The 27,357-nt window shown below is 41.2% G+C and overlaps 1 protein-coding gene across 2 annotated transcripts in view; it reads right to left on the reverse strand.

Moving 5' to 3' along the window:
• Positions 1–27,012, reverse strand: part of FYN (FYN proto-oncogene, Src family tyrosine kinase) — a 198,700-nt gene extending 171,688 nt beyond the window's left edge. The window contains exon 1 of one of the 2 annotated variants that reach the window (XM_088460490.1): positions 26,525–27,012. The gene's annotated coding sequence lies outside the window, so the exon portion shown is untranslated. The remainder of the gene's footprint in view (positions 1–26,524) is intronic. The other variant, XM_088460489.1, reaches the window with a different exon arrangement.
• Positions 27,013–27,357: the final 345 nt, after the last annotated feature.

Here is a 27,357-nt window from a genome sequence, read left to right on the forward strand (position 1 = left end):
TAAAACAGAATTATAAAGAGAAAGCGATGTATTATGCAATATACTCATACCTGCCTACTTTTCCGAGCACCTGTCTGACAAAAACTAATAACGCAATTAACATTTTCTTGCTCCGCCCAATGTGTGACAATTTATGCTATCGCCATGTGATGACGTGAAATCACACCACTATCTTTTAGCATGAGACCGCCAGACTCTCTTAGGAGCTGGAAGTCTCCCAGACATTGGTTAGTAACCAAATAACATATGTTCAGACTGGGACTAATTTTCATTTAGTGAATTAAGTTGCCATCTATAGAAAAAAAAACAATACACTGAATTCACATTTACGCCTTCAACAAATTCCAAGTCATTTTCAAAAATAATCATCTTTAAATCAAACCAAATCCGAATTGTACTTTACAGATAAATTTAAAGTAAATTATACAAAATTAAACTGATAATAATGTCTGTAAAACAAAATGCTAAATATATGTTCTGTTATCCGAATAGGATTCGACTGCACCTAAAAATCGATCTTAAACCCTTAGTTTTTGGATGAACCCTGAACCAAAATTTGATTGAATTTGTAACTATCCAAAAATATTTATCTCTCTTCATAGCACATAAATGTTGCTATGAAATATCATCTTTAAAAGTGCCATATGCTATATGACACAGCTGGACAAATCCTGGTTGCCATGGTAATGCCCTAGTGACTGGACCAAGTCCAACTTACATACTCTGTACTCCATCCAGAATCATCCTGAACCAGTTTGTGTGTGGTACATCATCCCTACATAGACCCAAACCCCTGTTTGTTTTTCTTTCTTGCTAGGCATCTATCGCGCCTGTCGGCAGGAACAATTGAATAGCTACTGTCAGGCACACGATACATGCTGCGGTTGGCGAAAACAATTTAATTCCCCCCTATAGCGGGTAAGTTCAGACGACCAATGGAAGACTGAGATGATGTAACCAAACAGGTAAGCTTTTCATTCCAGGCTTGAAAATGCAGAGCCAGTGTAATGACTTCTTACATAAGGCAAACACAGTCAAGGAACAATAATACATTTTACATGAGACAGAAGTTCAAACAAGCAGATTATTCCCAGCACAGTCATGGTTCAGATTGTCCAGCATAGGGAGAGCTGATAAAGGTGCAATCTCTCCCTCACATTTCCACTGAATAACTAAACTTACCAGGTTTTTATACCTTAGCTGGTCTTAATTGAGGTAAGGGTGTGGTTCCTCCCTGGCTACAGGGATATTAACACTTTCCCCAGAATGTGAGAGAGACCCACTCTGTCACATACCTCCCTTGTTAATAGGCAAACCTAAATTGCCCGTGGCGGAAGCCCGACTCTCCAGCCCAGTTCGGGATAACTGCATTCTGCATTCAAATGTAGACATCCTGGTCTGTGCCGGACTTCAAAAGAAAAAGGTTGGAGATCCAGGTACCACCTTGTCAAACTTGCGGTAAAATAAAAATGACTCACTCTGTCACATACCTCCCCTGTTAAAGGGCTGGATAGCCAGGTACCACCTTATCAGTCTTGCGTTAGAATTTTTCATAGACTGTAACCATTTTAACGGTGCATGATCAGTAACCACAGTATTCTAGGTTGGGTCTACTGCGCTCTGAATATATGTATAGGTTGATCTATGGTTGCACTTCAAGGATTAGAGAGGGGTCCACCTCTTATAGAAACAATACTTTAAAAGGGTTTAGGAGAGGCTGATCCCCCGCAGTGAATCAGAGATAGAGGTGTAAAAAAACCGTAAAACTTATCATCTGTTTTTTTACCCATCTCTCACTGACGACTGCACAGTGGTCTCCTGGGGAACGTATGATACAGGCCAAGAGCATAGATCATACGGAGAGCTAATCCCTGAAGGAGAAGCTGATCCCCCGCAGTGAATAGGGACAGAGGTAAAACACTACATTTACCTGGTAGTATTCCTATTGATAACTACACAACAATCTTTGTGGGGAAATGTGTGCTAGACGCTCGAGAGCGGAGACCGCACGGAAGCAATCACTATGGGAAAAGCAAATACCCTGCATTAGCTAAAGAGAAACAACAACATCAATTTTAACAGGTCCCTGTGAGTTGGAGATATTAATTCTGATTGATTTAATTTTATGAATAAATCTACTATATAAAAGCGAAAATTTGTCCTTCTGTCTTTCTATACAAATCCACAGTTTAAGAGCCAAGATCGTGAAATTTTACATACGAGCATATTAAAACACGACGCAGGCAACTAAATTTTTTTTAACTCAAAATGAATTACTGTTAATTTTTAATTAATTAAAAAACACAATTTTTGCATATCATTCGCCCTCTACAGGTCAGGTCCGGAATTACAAAAGGATTTAGCTTATCTACTATTTTTTCTTTTCTATCTTCTCTACTATATAAAAGCAAAAATTTGTCCTTCTGTCTTTCTATACAATCCACAGTTTACAAGCGAAGATCGTGAAATTTTACATAAGAGCGTATTAAAACACGGCGGAGGCAACTAAAAAATTTTTAAATCGAAATTAATTACTGTTCATTTTTAATTAATAAAAAAACACAATTTTTGCTGTACGCTCATTGTGGGGCCTCACGGCATATGGGTAGGGCCTCGGAGCAAGCGTTTTGTGTTGTCATGTTTTGTCATGATCGTAATGTTTATTATCGAAGAGAGCTTTAGCAGGCTTTGCCAGCATTCTCAGCTCTCTGACTATACCAAATTATGCAACAACATTGACTTCTTTTCCTCGAACTGTCTCAAAATGATGACTTTGCAAGGACCCTGCTGTACTGTGAGCTGCCAAAAATATTACACATTGAGTGCTTCTCGAAAAGTTTTTATGCTCTGAAAACAGGGAGTCGCTGTAGATGGTCATCCTGGTATCAGAGCAACAGAAGCTCTTGGCTGTGTTTACACTGTACATCTGACCAATTTTTAATGCTTCTATCTCCGAAGTTTGCTTTACACCGTTACAGGTCCTACTTCCTTCGAAGACCTTAGGACTGTTGATGGGGAAGTTTGTCACACTTTTTTCGTGAGGCCTGCCTAAGGAGAGGTTTGTTGGAGGATGATGTGTAAACTAACATTCTTAAAATCCCGGGCAACACCGGGTACTCCAGCTACTACTGATATATATTTTATACCTTGGATCTAGGCTATTATTAACACCATATTGAAATATCTACACAACAAGGTTGAATATTTGAGCGCATTTCTCCTTTTAAAGTATTGTTTTTATAAGAGGTGGACCCCTCTCTAATCCTTGAAGTGCAGCCATAGATCAACCTATCCATATATTCAGAGCGCAGTAGACCCAACCTAGATTATTGTTTGAATTGGTCCACAATTTACTGCTGCACTGGGAAAAGTTCCCTCACATACATGGGTACTCTGGATATAAGACAGAATAGAGCTATTAAGGCCGATACCATTTTCTCACAGCTCGACACTACATCATCATTACATGACAGTGGAAAAGAATTTTGTGACACAGTTTTACAATTGGAAAAATTAATCTCAAGAGAAAGTAGGTTATGGTGGGACAGTAAAACACTGCAGTGGTATATTTAACAGAACCTCATACCAAAAGAACTTCACATTAAAAAACAACCAACTCATAATACAGAAAATGAGGCATAAATGGAAAAATGGAACAGAATAACATTGAACTGCTCCACAATTTATGCAACTAATTATTGACACACACGAATTAGAACTAAACAAACTAGAAAAGGAAATATCGACACTTGACAACAAACTGGAACCTTTTAAAAATGAAATAGAGTTTGGGCACTTAGAGACAATTACAAAAAAAGACTCCATCAAAGTGAAGATAAAATAATAGCAAAAAAAAATCCTTAGGGACAAAATAGGGAAGAAATTTAAAAACAAATCCAACCACAAACTCAAAAGAATTTAGAGTAAAAATAATATAAAAAGACAGAAAAGACAAAGAACTTAACACACCAAAAACCAGAACATTAATTAAAAAAGGAAATACCACACCAATTTATACTAAATTAAACCTGACATATCAACAATATACAGTCAGGTGCATAAATATTGGGACATTGACAGAATTTTCATATTTTGGCCTCTATTCACCACCACAATGGCTTTGAAATGAAACAAACAAGATGTGCTTTAACTGCAGACTTTCAGATTTAATTTGAGGGTAATTACATCCAAATCAGGTGAACGGTGTAGGAATTACAACGGTTTCTATATGTGCCTCCCACTTTTTAAGTGGCCAAAAGTAATGGGACTATCAACTCAAAAGCTATTTCATGGACAGGTGTGGGCTATTCCCTCGTTATTTCATTATCAATTAAGCAGGTAAAAGGTCTGGAGTTGATTCTAGGTGTGACATTTGCATTTGGAATCAGTTGCTGTCGACTCTCAATATGAGATCCAAAGAGCTGTCACTATCAGTGAAGCAAGCCATCATTAGGCTGAAAAATCAAAACAAACCCATCAGAGAGATAGCAAAAACATTAAGTGTAGTCAAATCAACTTTTTGGAACATTCTTAAAAAGAAAGAACGCATCGGAGAGCTCAGCAACACCAAGAGACCCGGAAGACTACGGAAAACAACTGTGGTGGATAACAGAAGAATTATTTCCCTGGTGAAGAAAAACCCCCTTCACAACAGTTGGCCAAATCAAGAACACTCTCCAGGAGGTAGGTGTATATGTGTCAAAGTCAACAATCAAGAGAATACTTCACAAGAGTGAATATAGAGGGTTCACCACAAGATGTAAACCATTAGTGAGCCACAAAAACAAGAAGCCCAGATAAGAGTTTGTCAACGACATCTAAAAAATCCATTACAGTTCTGGAACAGCATCCTATGGACAGATGAGACAAATATCAACTTGTACCAGAGTGTAGGGAAGAGAAGAGTATGGAGAAGGAAAGGAACTGCTCATGATCCAAAACATACCACCTCATCAGTGAAGCATGGTGGTGGTAGTGTCATGGCGTGGGCATGTATGGCTGCCAATAGAAATGGTTCCCTTGTATTTATTGATGATGTGACTGCTGACAAAAGCAGCAGAATGAATTCTGAAGTGTTTCGGGCAATATTATATGCTCATATTCAGTCAAATGCTTCAGAACTCATTGGACGGCGCTTCACAGTGCAGATGGACAATGACCCGAAGCATACTGCAAAAGCAACCAAAGAGCGTTTTAAGGCTAAAAAGTGGAATGTTATGCAATGGCCAAGTCAATCCCCTGACCTGAATCCGATTGAGCATGCATTTCACTTGATGAAGGCAAAACTGAAGGGAAAATGCCCCAAGAACAAGCAGGAACTGAAGACATTTGCAGTAGAGGCCTGGCAGAGCATCACCAGGGATGAAACCCAGCGTCTGGTGATGTCTATGCGTTCCAGACCTCAGGCTGTAATTGCCTGCAAAGGATTTGCAACAAAGTATTAAAAAGTGAAAGTTAGATTTAGGATTGTTTAGTTTGTCCCATTACTTTTGGCCCCTTAAAAAGTGGGAGGCACATATAGAAACCATTGTAATTATTACACCGTTCACCTGATTTGGGTGTAATTACCCTCAACTTAAATCTGAAAGTCTGCAGTTAAAGGACATCTTGTTTGTTTCATTTCAAAGCCATTGTGGTGGTGAAAAGAGGCCAAAATATGAAAATTCTGTCAATGTCCCAATATTTATGCACCTGACTTATGCAAAGATTACATGAAAAACTTGCTACAACAAAAAATACCATACTAATAAAAAATACCCTTCCAGACATCTCACTAAGCAGTAACAGTGAAGTAGATTCAGACCTAGATCAATCGTTATCTGTATACAGTATAGATGAGGAAGAAGATTGCACATATGAAGAAACAGCCAGACTATCCCTAGGTACAGCCATTATAAATACCGAACTACATCAGAACCATTACCTAAAACAAATGATCAATCTGGAACCAACAATGGGCCAACAATTTTTTAGATTTACAAACGGGCCTAGAAACGTGTACAAGGAAACTTCAGACTTCAAACAAAAGAAAACTACGCAAACTAGAAGAGGATGTAGAGGAGGATACAAGAGAGGAAAGAACAGAAAAAAATAGCAAGGATAAAACAACAAATACAGTAGAACAAACTAGAATCTTCAATCTAAGCGCCATTCACCTTACAGATTAACATATATCAGCCTTACAGAAAGGCTTAAAATTTGCCCCTAACAGGTCATTAAATAAATTTGATACTTACCTAGATCTGCAGAACTTAACACTTAAAAAATATTTTGCGAATAATCATCTTCCACATTACAACCCAGAATCAGATAAAAAAAGAGTTTAAATACACAAATCTAAAACCTAAATCACAATTCTATCCAAATCATATAAAAGGCAATTTCATACATATATTTGAAACACTTGCAACCAAAGATATTGACAAACTTGAATTACGGACCACAAAACATAATAATATAAGTAAAACAGATATACGAGCCCTCAAAAAACTCAAGAGAGAATGAGACCATCATAGTGAAACCAGCCGATAAGGGGGGAGGGATAGTGATACTGAACATGGGTGACTATAACAAAGAGGCACTAAAAATACTAAACGATCAGAACACCTATGAAACCCTCAAAGATGATCCCACAGACATATATCAAAAACAACTTAAGAAACATCTTAATCTAGGTCTGACAACAGGCATTCTCAGTAAAAAAGAGCATCAATTTCTTGACACTCCACATCCAGTCATCCTGCTTTTTTATTATCTGCCGAAAGTGCATAAGGATATTAAAAATACACCTGGCCGACCCATAGTGTCAGGAATTAATTCTATAATGGCAAACCTCTCACAATACATCGATCAATTCTTGCAGCCATATGTAAAATGGCAGATATCTTATTTACTAGACACAACTGACACACTAAAAGTTTTAGGAAAAATAGTTGGAAGGACAACTACTGGTTGTGTTCAAGTGATGTCACATCCTTATATAGCATTATAGACCACGAACAAGGGACAAAAGCAGTAGAGCATTTTCTATGCTGTGACTCTAGTTGTTGAAAGCAGATGGAGAGGGAGTTAGTACGGGTTTGAAAATCTTTTTTAGCTTTGGAAGCTATACTAATCAGAAGTCCCCGTAGGACAGCTTTATGGGCCAACCAGAGAGTGGAGGGAGAAATGTCTGGGAGAGCGATTAATTGAAAAGAATCCGTAAGTAGGGTGTTGAGATGGGTGATAATATCGCGAGAATGAAGGATAGTGTCATTTAAGCGCCATGTCATTGAACGAGAGCGTTCAGTAATACAAGAGAGGTCAGTTGAAACAGGAGCGTGATCAGACCATATCAGAGGATGGACACAAACATCCACAATTTTCAGGGCTAGGTCGTGGCTGAGCAGGATCATGTCTATACAGGAATAGGAGTTGTGGACAGGGGAGAAGAAAGTATAGTCTCGAGTGAGAGGCTCTCGAACCCGCCAGGAATCATAGAGAAGCTGGAACTTCATGAGATCAAGCAGCGCCTTGGAATTATGGAGGTCTGCCCTGCCGGAGTTAGTGGCTCCCGAGGTAGATATATCTAGTGAGGGGTTCAGTACTGCATTAAAGTCACCAGATACGATAAGAGAGCCCTGCCGTTTACGAGAGAGGAGGTTGTCTAGTCTAGTGAAAAAAGCTGGTTGGGCTTGGTTAGGGACATATACATTTACAATGGTGCAAAGAGTATTGTTAAGAGTAAACACAAGGATAAGGAAACGACCCTCTTTATCTTCGTAATAATTGATCATATCAAAAGTGAGGTGATGGGCAAATAAGATAGCAACTCCTCGTTTTTTCTGCCTAGAGTCGCAGGCATGATATGTGGTGGGATAGGATTTAGAGCGAAGTACTGGATGGAGATTTCGCAGGAAATGGGTTTCTTTGAGAAATACTGAATCTATTTTATATAAATTAAGAGTGATAAAAAGTTTGCTACGCTTTTGGGGGCTATAGAGGCCTTCCACGTTGAAGGAGAGTACCTTTAGACCCATGCGCGATGGTCGAGAGAAAAGCTAGAAAAAATAAACAGTTGAAGGTGGAGAGGTAAGCAAAGGTGACACGTCATCAGGCACAGAGGAAGGGGGGGGGGGGTAGTCCTGTTTGAGAAGGGAGGAAAACCGTTGAGGGAAAAGGAAGGTAGGTCGGCCAAATAGTACAGAAGTCCAAGGCCACTGGTGCTGACAGAGGGGAGGGGAACTATGCAATAGTAAAGCAAATAGGTCAGAGGTGGGTGCAAAACTCTGTGGGGGCACTGCAGAAGTAGGCCGCTTATCCATAGTGGTGTCATAGAGAGAAATAAAAAATTAAATATAGGGTCCTCCCACAAGCCCTAATTATAGTAACTATATGGAAAGAAAAAAATGCAACATCGTACAAATGGAGTATAGGGAAAGGGAATAAAAAAACAAAAAAGGGAAGATCAGAAAAGGTAGGAGAAAACATAAATAAACCAGTATTGTGCAAAAATGGAAAACACTATAAAAAGGGGAATATATAAATGGGAAAGGGAAATGCAATAGAAACAGAAATATAAAAAATAATAAACAAGAAATGGCAATAAATCGAGGGATAGATCATCCCAAACATAACTGAAATACCAATTAATAAACAAAATGTGTATATTTATGGACTTATATATATATATATATATATACAGATAAGTCAACAAAGTCTCAGTAAAGTTGTGATAGACGAAGAGCTAAGATAAAAACATATATAAATGTATCTTATATTCATTGTGATGGAGCTTCATCAGAACATAAATACACAAACTTCTATAAGAATATGAAAAGTGGGTTAGATGAGTTCCAGATATATATAATGAGACTATAATGTAGAATATTCGTAATGGGGGACATCCTCACATGTGGAGGGGCCCCATCATGAAAACACAAAAATAATGCAACAATGAACCTTTTAGAAGGTCTCAGGTTTCAGGGTGAAAGATTTGGAAGACGCAGGAACAGTAGACCATTCCAATGGAGGGGGGCGTCGAGTCGGTTGTCGAGACCTTTGAGGAAGGGGGGGCGGATGTAGGAACAAGTTCAAAGAAAGAATATGGCCCAGTGTTGAAAGAAGAGGTTGAGCTTCGAGGAGGGACCGACCCGTATGCAGTTGGTTCTGGTGCCATATTAGAATGCAAAAGGGCTAACCCCAACGGTATCTTATGTTATGATGGCGAAGCAGGGTGGTAAGAAGCTTAAAGTCCCTACATTTAGCAAGAGTCAGAGGGGAGACATCCTGAAAAATCTGGAGAGTAGCATCCCTAAAGGTGACTGAAGAGAGCTTGTGATCTTTTCTCATTATAGTTTCCTTGGCTGTGAAGTAATGCATACGTAGGATGACATTTTGGGATTGAGAAGATTGAGAGCGTGGTTTTAGCACACGATGGGCAGTCTAGAAGCAAGTGATCTTCCTGAGTAGAGGGAGAGAGTTGCATGAACAGACCTTTGAGGTAGAGCTCAAGGTGGGGGACCTCGACGTCTTCAGGAATACCTCTGATGCGGATGTTGTTACGTCGGGCCCTATTATCTTGGTCTTCTTGGCCGTCTTGAAGTTGAGCAACATCTTGGCATAATTGTGTGAGGTCGGTGTCGTAAGATTGCTGGAATGTAACCACCTCAACTCTACGTTCTAGTTGGTCTGTTCTGGAACCGATAGCAGAAATTTCCGCTTGCATAGTATAAAGAGACTGGACAGACTTTTTCACATCTTTGAGTTCTTTAGACAGTAGAAGAAAGTCCCTGCGGGCAATAGGAGAGAGGTCATCTTCTTCTGATTCTGAATTAGAGAGATCACAAGCTGATTCTGGTGCAATATCTTTAGGATCAGACAGGGATTTAGGTTTCGTGATGTATTGTGTAAGATCTCCCACAGGGGGTTTCTTCGTTCTAGGCACTGTGAATGTGGGTATGTAAAAGGGGTAAAGGAACGGAAAGAACTCCACGTGTACTAATTAGGGGTGGGAGGGGGTGAGGTTTCAGTTAGTACATATTGTAGGAGCACGCAGCCAGCTCAGAAAAAGATGATGAGTGAGGTGTGACACAGCAGGTTTGTAGGTTGGTATGGTAGGTGCTGTTTAGATGACAGGAGGTATGTCCCATGTAGGGAGATTCGCAGGGGCATCAAAGGGCCCAGTTGCTGATAATTTATAGAGGCCTCTTTGTGGGCATCAAGAAAGATCCAGCCACAGCAGATGGAGAGGGGGCTGCCCGACAGCGGAGAACCAACTCTAGCAGGAGGGAGGCAGCCAGCACAGGAACATACACTGGCCTTTACACAAGGCCAACAATTAAATAAGTGTGTCTTGCTGGTTTCCAAGTCCTCAGTCTGTGCCGTGGAGGGAGGCAGCTACAGCAGGAATCACAAGGTTAGGGAAATTGGCGGCAAAATGGCGGCCTCCCGCGATTCGCGGGTCTTTCTGTGGGCATGTGTGGGGTCCCTGGGGCCTCACCTTGATTCCCAGCAGTCAATGGGGCTCCAGAGGGGTCGCGGCTCCATCCAGCGGCAGCCGCAATTAGTAAGGTGTGCCCCTATGGAAGAAGGCGGCAAGGAGCTCCGCGGTCCCCGCAGGTCAGTCGCCGATAGTAGGAGAAAGGCTGGAGCGGTGGTGCAAGGTGAACAGGTCACCATCGGCAGCAGGAGAGCAGGCGCTGGGCACTTGCAAGTGCCACGCCGGCTGTAAATTTAGCCAGCGGCTGCGGGGCGCGATGTAGGCCTCGATGAGTAATGCAGGTTAATGGCGCCGCAGTCACCACAGGACGACCACCGGAGGTGGGGGAGAGATGTGGGAGATAATGTGGGGACAAAAGGGGCCAATACAGGTGTTTTTTGTGCTTAATTAAGCCCTGGGTGAGGGAGCTCAAACAGGCACGTCTTGCCAGCAGTACAGTCAGGCCACGCCCCCAGAGCATTTTCTAATGTCAGACACAGAATTAGATTCAAGACAAAAACAATTTATTACAGAAAGTATAAGATTTATTCTCAAACACAATTACCTGTGGTTTGGCAGTAAATTTTACCACCAGACTAGGGTACTGCAATGGGGACCAGATTTGCCCCCAGCTATGCAAACCTATTCATGAGTAGATGGGAAGACAATAAGATCCGGTCTCAACATAGCTGGTCGGCAAATATGGTCCTCTGGAAGAGATATATAGATGATGTCATTTTTATCTGGCAAAGAGATGAAACTTCACTAATTGAATTTACCCACTACATAAACACCAATGACAATAACCTAATTTTTACAACCACATACAGTCAAACAGAAATCAATTTCCTTGATCTTACAGTATATATACAACAAGGACATATAAAAACCAGAACACATCAATAGAAGGTGGATGTAAATAGTTTCATTTTATCAGACAGTGGACATCATCCGAACTGGCTGCGAAATATTCAGTTTAAAATAATAAGACGAAACTGCTCAGACATCAATACATACAGAGAGCAGAGGCTACAACTAAAAAAAACAATTCTTGAAAAAAAAGTATGATGAAAAATTAGTAGAAACAGCATTCACTGAAACGGCAGAAGTAGAAAGGAACAAACTCTTGGAACATACCAGAGAAAACAATAAAATAACTGAAATTGCCTTTATCACACAATACAACAGAGACAATAGAGCATTAACCAAAATAATAAACAAACATTGGCACATCCTGCTTCAGGATGAAACACTTGCTGACCTTTTACCACCTAGACCAACGATCACATACAAAAAAGCACCAGACATCAAAAACAAATTAGTTTCAAGCTATATAGCACCCATTACCAAAACCCAGACCACAACAGATGTTAAGATGCCCCCTATAGGCTTTTACCAATGCGGAAAATGTCAGAGTTGTAAAATATTGACATACAAAGCAAGGACTCATGATTCGTTTTTGTCGCGACAAACTAATGAATCGTACAAAATCAAGGATTTTATTACATGCAACAGTACAGGAGTCATATATTTAGCAGAATGTCCCTGGCAGGACTGTCCGCACTTTGAAGACCAGAGCATCAGAATACATTAGGAATATCCGTAAAGGACTGGAGACACTTCAAGATAGAACACAGCTGCAATCCAAAAGGACTAAAAATAATATGGATATAACTAGTACAAAGAAACTGGCGAGGAGACAATTTCGCTAGTAAGATCAATAGAGAGGAACTCAAATGGGTTTATACCCTAAAAACTATGACACCGCGAGGGTTAAATATCGACAGCGAAATTAACTCCGTCATTACTGCCTAAATACTTCCCTTATATTTAGGAAACGAATGGAATATCGGTATTAGTTATAAGAAAAATACGGGATTTACACCCAAAGTGAACCAGATTAATAGTGAGATTCATTAATGACAGATTAAGAGTAAGGAACCATTTTATAGACACTTACAAAATTTAATACCCACAAGGGCATCAAAACTTACGAAAAACTTACATATAATCAATATTTTATATACTTTCTCTGTTACCACATAAAGAAATGTACTACATTATCTAAGCACATTTAAAAGACTAGCAGTCACATCAAATATACAAACTTAGGGAACAAAGAGCCACTATATCATTAATTGATTTACAGGTTAACACTATAATGTTATAATTCTATATAAACATGGATAACAGGTAAAAGAGTTAGTTAAAGTTGGAGGATTTTAACAGATAGAGAAATTCCCACATAGTTTAGCACTATATACATCCAGAAATAATGTCTGGTACTTGTACATTTATGAGCATGTTAATAGGCAATTAAGCACTTGCAGCTTTACAATGGCTTTTATTAACCAATAGGGACACGGACTACAGCATTTATAAGCAGATGTATCAGAGACCCACTAACACAAACCCCCTGAGGAAGGCCAATCAGAGGCCGATACGCGTTGGGAACCCCCACTACTCATCACTGACATACTCGGAAGTGGCTGCACGAGCAAAAACAGCATAAGCAAGCTCCACAGACCGAGAGCGACTCACGCACAGACGGAACCCCGGACAAAGTTCCTTCTGCAGAAGGCTGTGTGGTCTGCCACAGGACTTCGACGTAACCAGAAATCACCAAAATTCTTGAAGCCCTCACGATACCAATAACACTACGGCTTTGTACAAACGGGAGGAAGCGGGATCACGTGACCGCCAGAGTTCAGCTGAGTGGAGCAGGAGACTTGAGTAGCAGACTCACAGGTACTACAGAAGTTTGAACATTCTTATAAGGGATTATTGTTTCTGCCAGGACATTTAAAACCAAGGAAAACTACAGGAGGATTACAGTTTATGAACTATAAACATCAACGCAGTACAGACACCTCTGAATTAGAAAAACTAGAAGCACTATCCTTATTGTCTCCTATACAAGAAAAGGAGTTATTGCACAAATTTCCTAAAGACCACTTCAAAGGTTAAGATCATTAACACCAAACAGTAAGTAGGGACCAATCCGAGGGTTGGGGTGAGTATGCGTGCAGGACGCCGCCACAAATACATGTGTCTCATCACCTACCACTGTACCCATCTCTCACTGACGGCTGCATAGCGGTCTCCTGGGGAACGTATGATACAAGCCCAGAGCAAAGATCATACGGAGAGCTAATCCCTGAAGGAGAGGCTGATCCCCCGCAGTGAATCAGAGATAGAGGTGTAAAAAAAACGTAAAACTTACCATCTGTTTTTTTACCCATCTCTCACTGACGACTGCACAGCGGTCTCCTGGGGAACGTATGATACAGGACAAGAGCATAGATCATACGGAGAGCTAATCCCTGAAGGAGATGCTGATCCCCTGCAGTGAATAGGGACAGAGGTAAAACACTACATTTACCTGGTAGTATTCCTATTGATAACTACACAACAATCTTTGTGGGGAAATGTGTGCTAGACGGTCGAGAGTGGAGATCGCACGGAAGCAATCCCTATGGGAAAAGCAAATACCCTGCATTAGCTAAAGAGATGAAACAACAACATCAATTTTAAAAGGTGCCTGTAAGTTAGAGATATTAATTCTGATTGATTTAATTTTATGAATAAATACTGATATATATTTTATACCTTGAATCTAGGCTACTATTAACACCATATTGAAATACATACACAAAAAGGTTGAATATTTGAGAGAATTTCTCCTTTTAAAGTAGAGTAACCACAGTAGACCTGGCCCCACAAAGATAATATCTCAATGACTCAAGAGCCCATTTTATAGCAAGAAATTATTTTTCTATTACAGAATACCTAGTCTCTCATGGGAACAACTTTCTACTAAGATATAGAATCGGATGTTCAATGCCATCAAACTCCTGATACAAAACTGCCCCCAAGCCCACATCTGAGGTGTCTGTTTGTACGAGAAAGGCTTGGTAAAATCTGGAGACTTTAAAACCGGGCCTTTACATAAAAGTTGTTTCATTTTGGTGAACACAGACTGACAGTCCCTAGACAAGTTTATTTGGAGCAGAATTTTTCAATCGATCTGTTAAGGGAGCCGCTAAGGTTGAAAATTGAGGCAGAAACCTCAATAGCCTACTAAACCCAAGAAGGACCATAACTCTTTCTTGGTAGTCAGAACTGGGGTATCAGTTAGAGCCTGTACCTTACTCACAAGGGGCTTCAGACACCCACTGCCCACCACATACCCTAAGTATTTGGTTTAATTTTTACCTAGAACACATTTCTTCAAATTAGCAGTTAAACCTGCCTCTCTCAAAGACTGAAGAACAGCCCTAAGCCTATTAACATGGGCATTCCAATGCTGACTATACATGACAATATCGTCCAAGTATGCTGCAGCATAATTATGAAGAAGACAAAGCACCCAGTCCATTACCCTCTGAAAAGAGGCCGGGGCACCATGCAAGCCAAAATGCATTGTTTTCCACTGAAAGAGGCCCAACGGAGTATAAAAAGCAGTTTTCTTCCTAGTTCCTCTGTCAGCTCAATTTTGCCAATATCCCTTCGTAAGATCAAGGGTAGAAATATATCTGGCCGAACCTAACCTATCAAGCAGGTCATCGACTCTTGGCATGGGGTAGGCATCAAATTTGGACACTGCATTAACTTTGCGGATGTCTATGCAGAAACTTGTAGAACCATCTGGCTTCGGGACCAAGACAATGGGGCTACACCAGTCGCTAAATGACTCCTCAATTACCCCTAACATCAACAGTTCTTGTATATCCCTGATTACCTGCTCTTGTTTTCCCTTGGAAGCCTTTAGAGTCTTTGTCGAATTACTACTCCAGGTGGGGTTACAACGTCATGTAAGACTTAATTTATCCTCCCTGGTTTATCAGAAAAAACATCTGAGAATAAATTAACAAGGTTCCCCAAGGGAGGCTTCAGCTTGTCTGAATTCAAAGGTTCGAGGGGTGGAGAGACCCCTTCGGACTGAGGAATCTGTGGTCCAAGGTCACTATGGCCATTACCAGGGTCTACAAATAACACCTCTTGATTCTTCCATGCTTTCAACAGGTTAACATGTTAAATCTGCCTACCTCTATGGGAGTCAGGTTGAGAGACTTCATATATTACTTCGCCAACCTTTCTAATTACCTCAAATGGCCCTTGCCACTTTGCTAGTAATTTACTTCCCTGAGTAGGTAACAACAAAAGGACTTTATTCCCAGATGAAAAAAACTCGAGTTCGGGCATTACAGTTATAGAGAAGTTTTAGAGCCTCCTGTGCATTTACCAAATTTTCCCTGGCAAATTGACCTAGTAGATCTATACCAGAGGTTCCCAAACGCAGCCCTCAAGGCTCCCCAACAGATCAGGTTTTAGAGATATACATGGTTGAGCACAGGTGGTGAAATCAAATTGACTATGGTACTAATTAAGCCACCTGTGCTCAACCATGGGTATCTATAAAACCTGAACTGTTGGGGAGCCTTGAGGACCACGTTTGGGAATCTCTGGTCTATGCGATTACGCCTCTGGACCACATATTGAAGGATGCTTTCATCCTCTATTAGTTGTTCTTCCCATGGTTCCCACAGAAGGTCGAGAACACCCAGTGGCTTCCTCCCATAAAGAAGCTGAAAGGGGGCAAAGCCAGTAGAAGCCTGGGGCACATCTCTGATTGCAAATAACAAATAGGGTAGAAGCTCATCCCACCTTTTTTCTGTCTCTATAAACTTCTTTAACATAGACTTTAGTGTACGGTTGGATCTTTCGACTAAGCCATCTGTTCGGGATGATATACTGAGGTTCTGACAAATTTAACACCCCATGCATTAACTTAGACATAAAGTTTGTCCCTCGGTTGGTAAGAAATTCTTTAGGTAATGCAACTCTCGAAAACAGCTCTAATAACTTCGTTGCTACCTGTTTGGCTGTAGCGGCCCTTAAGGGAAATGCCTCCGGATAAGTCCTCAACTCTGGACCTCCATCTTCTGGAAAATAGGCAGCCATCACCTTCCCCATAGAATGACTTCCGGGCCAAAATCTCTCTTTACGTGAAGAGAAGGGCGAAGCTGTGGGCCTCAATTTCCCCAGAGCCATGGTCTGCGAGGGATACTGGTGCCTATCTGAATCCATATGAGGAAAGCACCTTATTCCGAGACAACGCCCGTTGTGGAGACAGACGGGGAGACTCCGGCATCCTGCGCCAGCAAGGCATTTTCCACTAGCCGGACAGCGAAATCTAAATTCTCAACTCAATGCAGCTGGACCCAGCGATCAACTTCGGCAGGGAGAAGTGCAACAAACTGTTCGAGAGTGACCAACTCTACCAGCCAGGCGGAATTTATGTAGGTTCCGGCTGCAGCCATTTAACTGCAAGCTCAGCCAGTTTCTGGACCAGGACGCCTGGCCTTCCATCAGGATCATAGGACACAGACCTGAATTTCCGCTAGTACACTTCTGGATAGAGGCCAAACCAATCTGCTATGGCAGCCTTCACTCAGTCATATATTTTTGCATCTTTCAGGGAGAGGGCGGCGTAAGCAGCTTGGGCCTCCCCTATTAGCAGAGGGGAAATCCGTATGGCCCAGGAATCTTTGGGCCATGCTTGCAATGTAGCAACCCTTTCAAAAGTGGTAAGAAAGGTCTCCACATCATCTAAGGCCTGCATTTTGGGAAGTACTGGAGCAGTTACCACTGCTTGCTGCTGTTTAAAGTCGTCCAACATTTTTTGCAAAACGGCTTGCATGGTGGTCTCTTTAGGATCCTTGGCACAGGACCCACTTTATTCCACATCTGACACCACAACGTAGCGGGTAAGTTCAGACGACCAATGGGAGACTGAGATGATGCAATCAGGTAAGCTTTTTATTCCAGGCTTGAAAAGGCAGAGCCAGTGTAATGACTTCTTACATAAGGCAAACACAGTTCAGGAGCAATAATACAGCTTACATGAGACAGCAATTCAAACAAGCAGAGTATTCCCAGCACAGTCATGGTTCAGGTTGTCCAGCATAGGGAGAGCTGTTAAAGGTGCAATCTCTCCCTCACATTTCCACAGACTAACTAAACGTACCAGGTTTTTAAACCTTAGTTGGTCTTAATTGAAGTAAGGGTGTGGTTCCTCCCTAGCTACAGGGAGGTTAACCCTTTCCTCAGAATGTGGGAGAGACCCACTCTGTCACATACCTCCCCCGTTAAAGGGCAAAAATAAATCACCCAAGTTGAAAGCCCGACTCTCCATCCCAGTTCGGTACAAAAAATCCGCATTCATATGTGGACGTCCCGGTCTGTGCTGGCCTTCAAAAGAAAAAGGCTGGAGAGCCAGGTACCATCTTGTCAGTCTTGCGTTAGAATAGGAGAGACCCACTCTGTCACACCCCCTAAGACAGTACCAAAAATAAAAATAAAGCCTTCTATCCATTAAAGTGTGAGTTATTTATGGGTAACCTATGTTCATTCATAACCTTTACCCAGGCGCGTATTTAGAGAGGAGGGGGCCCGTGTTCACTCACCATCCGGGGCCCCCTCCCCTCTCTTTGGCGGCCGTGGTACACTGACATATTCAGTAGACTCTGGCGATTCCCTTACTGCGCACGCGCAGAATGCTGGGAAAGTGGCCGCTGCGGTCATTTTACAGGCATACTGTGTAGCGCTTCTCCAGCCGACGTGGGACTTTGGAGAGAGACTTCGTATAGCTAAGTATTTGGAAGTATAAGTGCAGGGTGTGCGGTGTGGGCCCCCCTGTCCCAGGGGCCCGTGTGCCCCACACACCCATTATAGATACGCCTCTGCCTTTTCCCAAGTAAAATAATGTTATACATCCATTACAAGAAAGACATTTTTTATAAATTCCATTGTTTTCATCAATTATTTCAATGTCAAGAGCACGCTCCATTACATCATAAATGGCATCTCATTACTATGCATTAAATCCAGAAAACGGATCAGGCATATTAGTTGTGACATAGAAAAAAGGCTACTGGCTATTTTGCCAATGAATGGTGCATTAAAGCAAATAATTACATATATTGTATAAATACACATGCTCTACAAATAAAATAATCAGCAGAACACTATGCAATATATTAATCTACAAAAATAAAAGATAAAAAAAATTTGATTACAAAACAAATATAAATGAAAAATAAACCAGAAAATCTAGCAAAATTGATCATGCATAAATGGCTATATTTTCTTGAAAAAGGACTTCAAATATTCCTTTTGTAAACAAATGTTTATTTTCAATACAGTGCCCCATTTGGCAGATAAGAAATTCCAATCAAAGATGATGTTTTTAGAAGTATACTATCTAGATTTGTATTACAGTGCACTGTAGGTGAAATACCTGTAAGTACAGAACAAAGAAAGTAAAGTATATGGGAAAACATTCTCAATGCCATTACTATCAGTATTATTGTGGTGTACACATTGGAGCTGTTGTATAGTAAACACTACACCAGAATTTATGCAATAAATTGCATAAAATTAATTTGCACATGTCCAGAAATTAGGTAGCGTGCATAAGTACCTTTGCAGATTTATGTGATTCTACCATTTACATTAAGAGAATGTGCACAATCTTACTGCAATAAAACTTTCACAAACACCTAAACGTCTGTGAATGTCGTAGTATTTGCAGGTGGAAGAGGTTGAGGACAGATACAAACACACAATGATGATTATAATAATAGTCCCTAGTACTAGAAAACTACTTCTGGTTGGCTCATTGCGAATACACAGCTGATACTGAAGTGTGCTTCCTTCTTGGCTCGTGCACATGTTTTTCTTCCCCCTGTTTTATCAATTTTTGTTTTTTGTACACAAGATGGAGAGCTGTAGATGGTGTTTTGGAGAAGTTTTCTTTTTTAACTTGTATTCCAACCTGTAACAAATGCATACTTTACAAATGTCTAAAAGCATAGGTGGAAGTGTATGTAATGTATGCCTAGCATAATGCTGGCTCATATGCTACTGGTGCATTATTATTATTAATAGGGATTCAACACAAACTGTATTTTCTTTTTTTTCTTCAAATACATAGATGAAAACTCTCAGTACTTTTCTGTATGACATAAAGGGCCCGATTCAGACCCGCTCGCTAGGAAGCATTCGCACGCAGCCAGCTGATTTTTGCATGCATACGCATCGCAGTGTGTGTGCAGGAACCAGTCCGAGCGATCGGGAAGCGTTCGCTCACTGCGCATAGACAGCCTGGCTGAATGAGTGACAGGAGAAGCCTTTTGTGGGTGGTAACAGGAGCTGGCCATTAAAAACGGGACAGGGGAGGTGCGAACGCGGGCATGCCTGAGCGTCTTAATGCCGTTTCATGGGCGTACATACTTAAGAGGTAGCGTCATTGTACACGTCAGCCCGGGTCTGTACCATTTAAAAGCCAAATAACCCGGGTCCGACCGTGTTTAACCCTTTTTTTAACCCGTGTTGAAATACCAGGTCGGTCGACCCGGGTTATTCATTTTGGTACATTAAAAATCACGTCGACCCGGCAACAACCTGAGAATAACCCGGGTTATTTTGGCGATGTGAAAGGGGTATAAGTAATGCAGAAGGAATTAAACAGGAATACTCCACATTTGTTCATGCTGCTGAGAAGTTCATAACAACACCTTTCACCAGAACACCGGTTTCACATGAATTAAACAGAAATTAATATTACAGTATGTTCCTATTTCTGAGTGAGTTATATCGGGCAGTAGCCATTTCTTCTGGATATCAAAATGCCCTGAGGCAGATGTAAACAGCTTGCCTATTGTGGCTTCAGCATTGGATACAAATTTCTTTGTGCCGATTAATTACCAACTGGTGAGTTATACAAGGGAGGAGAAGGGCTCATTACTTTGCATAGATTGCATTAAACCATTGACGGGAAATCATCAATAGTTTCACCCATGATGAGCCTTCCTACTGTGGGTGGCATGCAAATCAGGGAAGGGGCACGGCTTTGAGGGTCGCGTCAAGGGAAAAGCTAAGCTCTGTGCCCCTGCACTGGATAAGAAGGAAAAAAAATGCCTCCTCTGCCATTGATGGTGGAACACCATGAAATCTCTGCATCAATGTTCGAAGGCCTTCCCAGATATTGCACACCTTATACCAGCCCACTTTAACTACTGCTATTAATAGGGTTACCACCACCAGCACTAAAATCATCAACACCGGCTCTGCAAGGTGGAGCCGATTTATCAAGTACCGCCACAATACCTGTTCTGGCATTGTCATCTCAGGATGACGTTGACAGAAAGGGAGGACAGTAGAAGTCAATCTAATTTGAATGGGGTTATTGCCTTTCTCCCCAAAAGATACAATTATTAGATTGTATCCTAAGGGGATCTGCTACTTATAAAAAACCTGACATTGCACTCACTTGAGCTGGTCACTGTCCTAGCATAGTACATTTTTGCAGAGCCAGTCTGATAGTCTGTCTACCACTCTGAAGGGCCAATTAAATTATACATTGATTTCCATTGTTCATTTTTGTTATAAGGTGCATACAAAAGTGAGCGAAGATCATGTCCTACACATCACATTGAAACATCAATTGCACCATAGGTGAGTTACAGAAGCACTCCCTTCCTAACTTGGCACTCTACAGTAGAAGGGTGAAAGCATTGTGGACATGTTACATACTGTCTTCTTGGTTGGAAGTGGTAATGGCAGAAAGCTTTAGCTTATTATATAATTCATAAATTATAATCAAATGAAAACCATGTAGTCTCACACCAATGAGTATAAGCTCTTGAATTATTTAATTTATTTTAATTGCTTAAATAATACAAATGTTATACTGTTTGTAAATGACAAATAAACACTAAATATAAACAGGTACAATGTTTAAATACGAGCAACCTCTGTGTTTGTAATAACAAAATAACCCCTAATATATCTTAAAGTAAACACATGAAATAAATGTATGAAACACTAAAAAATTATAAAAGGTATAATAAGCACAGTCTGAGAATGTGCTTGAAACAGAAATACGCTTGTGGAATAATTCAGGTTCCCAATTACTTAGTAAAAACTGCCCACATCCTCCCCCTTTAACACATTCAAAAACAAAAATTCGGTCTACTCTATACCATCCAAGAGATACAGAGCATGTGCAACAATTCTCAACTCACAATGAAACACACTCATGCAAAGTTCTACCTTAAAGTTGCACTACTACCTGGCAAACAGGAGGACTAATAGCAAGCTACAAGCTGCTTTAACCACTTAATTGGCGTTGTCGCATTGGGATGTGAACGCCACCACAAGGCATTTCACTGGCATGGATGCATACCATGCAACCTTGCCTTTCTCCTCCATCCTCCTGGCATTTTAAATAGGAAATCAGTCCTGCACATGTACAGAACTGAGTTCCTTCTGTAGGTTTGACCATGACTGTGATGTAAGCAGTCTGTGATCGCCGACATCCCGTGGCATAAGTGTATCCCAGATGCCCGGAGGCAAGTTTTAATTTGCTGTCCCCCACCCCCCTCAAAAAAAGAGAAAATAAATATGGTGCATGTCTATCTGTCTGTCTGTCTATCTATCCATACGCACAAAACACTAGTATAGAATATGTGAATTTGTTTCTATTAGGCCTATTTACTAAACTAAATTTGTGGGATATTCCCCCCCTCTTTTCGAGTATATACAGCTATGCGTTAGTCGCAAATAAGATTGTAACATGTATAGTGCAATTAGCATGAGGCTCAGAGTCCTCTTGATGGAGGCGAAAGCCATCTTCTGTGGGGTGGTGAGCCCTCCTTATATCCCTGATGGAGGGAAAAACCAACTGTTGTAGGTGGGGAGCCCTCCTGAAACCCCAGATAGAGAGGAAAACCACCTGATGTGGAGGCTTTGAGGATTGCGTTTGAGTCAAGATACTGTAAGACTGCTACTGTGGTGGAACTACAAATCACAAAATGCCTAGTCTACTGCCGACTACTTCACATTCCGGGAAGTTGGTCTACCAAAGATCTGCCCCCAGACTTAGTCACTGGTGCCCCAGGCCCCCGCCTCCCATGCCCTTTTACCCGCAGCTCCGTCTGGTGCATCCTTGTTGACATCCAGCTCCTGGAAGATCTGCAGCCACGCTTATGCTCAGGCCCACTGCAGAGGTCTGTGGCTAGAACTGCAACCAGGGTGGAGTGGGACGGGGAGTTGTGGGTGAGGGGGGGGGTAAAGTCACACTTGCATAAGAAGCTGCTGAGGAGCAGCGACACCAATGAGCAGGGACAGACTACAGATAGACGGAAAAGGCATCTGATGGTCTGATATGGAGCTCTCCATTAGTATTTGGTTATGGTAGCTTCTCAGGTGCCGGGAAGAGGTGCCATGTATTTGGGCGGCCATGACGGTACATTCCAGGTACATATTTACAGACCTAAGTGGGGTGAATATATTGTGGGCAATGGAGGAGGTGCCCCTTCAGTGCTGGCGCCCGGCGGCAGGTGCCTCCATTGTCTCCATAAGTTTTGCCCCTGCCAACATCACATGCCCATTTTGTGCCTTAGAGTGCCGTGCGAACAACATTCTGGAGCACGTGTTGACTACTAAAGTAAGTTCAGCTATATATAGGGGAACTGAAATTCTCTCATGAGCAATATGTGGCAGAGATCAGCTGAGGGACTGATGACCAGGCCCCTCTAAGGTCACCTCTACTGCATTCTGCATGAGGGGGGATGGGTGAATGCCACTGTGGGATCTATTACCATGGGGGTAAAATGGGGTAATGATGCCATAGGAGAATTTATTGCCACTGGGATTGGAAGATAATGATACAGGGGTGATGGGCAGATAATGTTGCAGGGGGCATTAAACTAGAGAGTGGGAGAATATTCTACAGGGGAGTCAACTGCTACAAGGCAGGTCAATTGCTACAGATCTACAAGGGGTTTAGGAAAATGCTACAGGGTCCTTGGGATAATGATACAGGAGTCTGTTAGACACCCACACAAAATGAAAGGTGCTAAACACCCCCTAGGCATTTTTTTCTTCGAAAATATTATAAACTGATCTTTTATTGAGATTTTATTTACCTAATTAATACAAAATTGACAATATCTGACACATTTTTTGAAAAACAAATCTCAGTTAAGTGGATAAAGAAGAACTCTTAAGGAAGTTTTTTATTTGTGTAATAAAATCATCCCACCAACAGGCAGTACTGCCAGGCTGCTTTGTACAATTCCCTACTGTGCATGTCAAATTAAACCCTGCTAGCATCTGCAGTTCCATGATTCTCGTGGACTCTCAGCATGTTTGAATGTAAACTCTGGCAGATGCTAGATGTTGAAGCAGCTGATTGGACAAATCATGACATCAAACTCAAGGTTATGATCTGTGCAGCATCAAGGTACTGCAGGTGCCAGCAAGAGACTGAGTCTCAATCTGCAATGGCCCTGAATATGGGTCATGCTAATTAAAAAGAGGTGGCTTATTGCTAAAATAACAATTATCCACAAAATTCTTTAAACACTGACTGAAGTTCCAAACTATATGTCTAACCATCAGGAATACATCTAATTCATATATTCAATGACATTCAAAGATTGGATCCAATAACAGCACTATTACTGAACCCATTACTTTAATACAAAAAAACTAAACATACCTCATACCGAATGCAGTATAACACTTACAGAAGCTTATTTCCACTTGTTTACAGTAGGTTCATTAAAAGTCCCCATCTAAAGATTCCTAGGTCTTTATCAAACCTGGAACACGAGAGCCCTGATGTGAAACAGTACTGGATATTAACCAGCTATCCTGCACTCAAGTTAAATTATATACATTGGTGGTAGAAAACTAAACCATGTGACCTACTGTGATAAAGGTTCTCTTTTCAAACAGAGTCAACCATTGGCTTTCAAGAGGCAAGGGAGATTTGAACTGACTGCAGCCTTTGTTATGATGAGCTGCCAGGCACTGAGGTTACAGTGCTTGCTTTCCTTAACATTGACTGGCTGCTGCCAGCTGGTGCTGGCAGCTGGCACAAGCCATTTCCCAATACATGACACAGCATCATAATATCCCTGCTGACACGTATAGTCTATAAGACCTTTATTTGATGGAGCACAAGTAATCAATCATCACAATTGCAAAAGCTTGGGTCCAACTAGAACAGGTATAACTCTGCTGGATGTATGGAGAATATAGGACGCACATAGTGGCAGCACTGAAATCACAGTTCCATTATAAAACCATCATTTTGGGCCATGGCTGAATTCAAAAGAATGTTTATTATACTTAAATAAAACATATAATGGAGATACTAAGAACAATTTTTATTGCTACTCCTCTTAATTCTTTACTAGTAATGACACAATACTACCAATAATTACAATAGGCACATTGCATTAGCTAATTTGGCATTTGTATTGCTCATTATTGCTTAGCTATAAATTGATAGACCTCCCATCTGTTTGTGTACTTCGAAAGTTCTCTTGTAACAGACAGGATGTAAATTATTGTTGTTCTAGAATCTAGATAATTTTGTTAAACTAGTATATTAGATGTGGGTGTGGAAAGGACCAGATGAGATTGAAGAGGAAAAAGTAAGGCTGGAAACATTGCTTATCTAGGGGGAGGAAGGATGTGGGAGTTGATGAGTTGAAAACAAGCAGGAAAACACAGGGTTTAACATTTGTCTTGTGAGTTTTTCTCACTTACATAGCACAGAATATGTGAATCTGCAAACTGAAATAACCAGCACTAATCTCAATTAGTATATGCACACAGCAATGACACTTTACCAACAATGTGAAACATAGTTCAACACGGGCATCATGAAGTGGGAACTGATAATGAATATTCTTTTGAAAGGCAATCTTACATCATGCTACCAGAATGCTATAATTTTGCAAATAAAGCACATTCTTTAATCCCATGCTGGTGGGTGACTTTTTAATCAATTTAAAACACTGATGGAAGAGATTTGCATTACGAAACACAGTATGCGGATTGCTGATGAGCATTGACAGCAACAGGGAGAAAAATAATAAAGTAAGCCAAAACAACACATCCTTGTTTAATATCCCACGGCACTAGGCATTTTAGTGGTTTATATGAGCAGCAAAATGAAAGAATGTTTTGTCCACCCAGATTTATCCGGCATCTATATCTTCTTTTTCTTCCTTTTTACTGAGCTGACTATAAATTGAATCCCAGGCCTATGTGTGTGATCTATGACAGAATCACCATTTAATGCTGTTCTTGCTGGTGTGGCTTTACAGATCCCATACTTTAGTCCGCATGTTGTGAAATACTGCAACGTGGTGCTTGACCAAAATTGACAATGTTCCACCTGTCAATATAATAGACAAACCCTAACCGTGACATAAGGGACATATGACATTTGCTTGTATTGCTTGGCTGTATGTGTTTTGTCGTTTACAAGAAAAATTACATTCCTTGTCATATATTCAGTGAAATGTCTGCATGTGAGCTGCATAATCTGCACTGTGACAAAACAGTATTAGCAGCAATGAAATATACCAGGACAGAATTGCTTTCTCTTTTCTCAAAAAACAACAACACATATATGACAAATATTGAACAGCGGTATCCATGCCTGTCAGGGCCATAGGAGTCAATAGGAATGTGTGGTGTGTATGTATGTATGTATGTACACACACATATATATATATATATATATATACATACATATATACATATATATATATATATACACATATAGACAAAAATACAGGATTTGACTTGTGTATGTGTGCTGTGCATGTCCACTGCCATAAACATGTCTGTCTATCTGTATTGCTCTGCTAACTGGCACGGGCAGAAGCCTATTGTACATGTACACAAAGGAGCTGGAACAAATGCAGAACACACGTTCGTACACACGAGAATACATTCGTCTAAATCGGGGAACAATGAGACAATAACCCACCCACAGACACACACATCCCGCAGGGCCGATGTGTTTGTTATACCCACAGTGACTGCCCGGGTCTTACAAAATTTGCATTACCCATACGGCTCACATTTGTATCTTCAATATAATTTAGCAAAATATATATATAAGGACCAGAGGAGAGGACAGATAGAACACACTATGTATGTTACATGTGCACACTAGCCAGCAGCGAGTACCTGCAGTAGACGGCCTGGGCTCAGCACTGCATTCACATCATCCTCTCGTGTCCTCTCCTTATGGCGGTGCGGTGAGATGACAGTACTGCTACGTGCCCGGGGGAAACACACACACACACTGGGCTGGCTGGGGTCACACCCGGTGCTGCAAATCAGTGCATGGAGATCCCGGTTTGCCGTGCAATGAAGCAGTGTCTGACAGCAGCTCAGCTCCCTCCTCCTCCGTGTCTGTGTGTGTGACCAAGAGAGGGGGCTGCAGGAGCTGCTCACAGAACAGGCTTGTGACTGGCAGCCTCCTGATCCCCTTCTCCCTGCCCAGCAGCAGTCACCCTGGCCTGAGCATAGAAGAAGGAAATCCCTAGATTACAGATGTAGCCCCAGTGCTATGTGTTACATTCTAGTATTACACACTGCTGTAGGTGACAAAGCTGCGGATTCCCAAGGGTTTTTTTTCCCTTTTTGCTCGCTTTCCTAAATCTGTCCCTGTGATGGGCATTCCACCAATCCAAGCCCACCCTACTTGTTCAGCCCAGTGATAGGGAGGGTCTTCCCTATCCTATGCTATACATTACTCCTCCTCTGCTGCTCACTGGAGACCACCAAACCCCCCCTTTTTCCCTCTGATCATGACTGAACGTGAGGAGTCACTGCTGCTATGATGCTTGTACATGGATGGAACAGACGACAGCAATGACACAATAGAACGAGGCTGACATTAAAGACAACCATTATCATTCATTACTTAAGTTTATTGTATCTTTATATATTTATTTTCATAGGTAGTTTCAAGATGAGTGGTACACACTATTTGATGTGTGCACCCAGCAACGGTG

Source organism: Taudactylus pleione, unplaced genomic scaffold, assembly GCF_031769625.1.
Source record: "Taudactylus pleione unplaced genomic scaffold, aTauple2 ptg000046l, whole genome shotgun sequence".
Classification (NCBI taxonomy): domain Eukaryota; kingdom Metazoa; phylum Chordata; class Amphibia; order Anura; family Myobatrachidae; genus Taudactylus; species Taudactylus pleione.